Below are 2,159 nucleotides of genomic sequence, written 5' to 3'. Positions count from 1 at the left end.
ATGTAAAATGTCATCATTTTGTAAGGAGGTCCAAAACATAGAAATGTAAACATATGAATTTTGACATTTTGACCAAACCATATTTTGAAACTTTACAAAATGATTTTATAGACTTAAAGAAAGATGTAAATTATTGTTATGAAGTTTATGAACAATTAATGTAGTATTTTATCAAAATACGCATATAATGTACTAAAACATGATTTCATTGAACTAAATAAAATTGATATTGATGAAATCATATATATGCATATAAGTATGAAACAAAAATATGTTTTCTAATTATATTAAATTATTTCATATTAAAACTTGAAAACTATCAAACCAAAACATATATGTATATATATAACTATATATATACAAAACCAAAACGTGTATGTGTGTATATGATTGAGCTTAAAGTACTAACACACATAATATAAATTCCTAAACTAAATTACCCAAGCAATGATCTTGATCTTCAATAAGCTTGACTTGGTAATCTCGCGGATGAAGCTTGAACTTGGATCTTGAACTTTGAATAGCAAGGCTTCACCGACATTCCGCCAACCTCCTTTGGATATGATCGTTGAAGCTCTATTCCATCCATCCTCCAACAACGTTGTTTGTCTACAAAACATAGGAATGCACAAACACTAGACAAACAACATTAGTAATAAATTGTTTGTTAAACATCATCAAAACAAGAAGGCCAACAATCTCCCCCTTTTTGATGATGACAAACAATTTACAAAAAAAGGATATATGCATGAAAGGAAATGAATATATAAAGTATAATATATCATGCATATAAACAAGAAGGAATATACTCACAATATTTCTCCCCCTTTGACAACATCAAAAAGGGGAAAATCATATAGATGAAAGAGAGCGAAAGCTCCCCCTACCCATAAGCATGGGTGAGTATAACACATAGAAAGATATAGGGATTGCTCCCCCTATCAAAATGCCTTATGGAATATATGCAATAATGATCAAGGCACACATATGTGAGCAAGCATATATGAATATGCTAAATATCACTCACATACAAAAAGATAATGAGAACACATATAAATATGTCAATATGAAAATAGTGTCTCATTAACAATTATAAAAACATAGTGTATAAAAATAGATTTATGAAAGCAATGGAATGAGGAAAACATGAGAACTATGAAAAAAGTTTTCAAGTGAAAACAAATCACTCAAATGAAGTCATAAATCAAGATTTGAGTCCAAAAACAATGTTTGATCAAAGAAGAAAATTTTCTTTGTATAACTTGATCAAACCACTCATAGAATACATTATAAGACACGAATAGATGATCCATAAGCACAAACACATAAATATCATCATATAAGTGAAATATAATAAATTCAAAGCAACAATTCAAAACAAAATCTTTGACAAAAGAATTTCAAGAAAGGCAACAATATATCAAGCTCTTAAGCTTGTTCCAACCCATATAATCATTCTAGCATCCGGTAAACATAATTTGGGAATAAACACCCAATAAACCCGGAGGGTTATATAAACACAAACCTCTCATCAAAATCAAAACACATAATCATGAAAACAAAAAAATTTGATCAATGAAAAAAATTTTATTTTCATGTTCAAAAGTTTAAAGTATAATTTTTCAAAACTAAGAAAAAAATAAAAAATAAAAACACTAAAATTCTTGGTTTAAGAAAAATTATTTTGGCACCCAAGCATTCAAAACACTAAAATTCTTGGTTTAAGAAAAATTATTTTGGCACCCAAGCATTCTTGGTGCCGGGTTAGTTAGGGATATGACCCCTATCATTTAAGCTCAAAGCCCTTGGGTTATGAACCCATTTGGGCACATATGGTGCACTAGCACGGTCAAAATAAAAATTATACACATGACCTTTCAGATTGCAATAGGTGCAATGAAGAGGTTTAAATGATTTGTGTTGACCAAGTGGGCGTGCACGGGAATCATTTGCAAATAAAGATTTTTCTTTTAAATTATATCGCAAATGAGAAACATCTTTAAACAAAGGTGGTTTACTTGAGAAATTTAGCAAGTTTGAATATTTTTTTAAATCATAACAAAACTTCGTCAAATGGTCAAATCTACCACAAACATCACATTTTAAAACATGTGGTCTACTAGAAACATTTGGCAAACTTGAATTCTTTTTCAAATCAC

The sequence above is a fragment of the Asparagus officinalis genome, chromosome 9, assembly GCF_001876935.1.
Source record: "Asparagus officinalis chromosome 9, Aspof.V1, whole genome shotgun sequence".
Classification (NCBI taxonomy): Eukaryota; Viridiplantae; Streptophyta; class Magnoliopsida; order Asparagales; family Asparagaceae; genus Asparagus; species Asparagus officinalis.
This window is presented reverse-complemented; position numbering follows the sequence as displayed.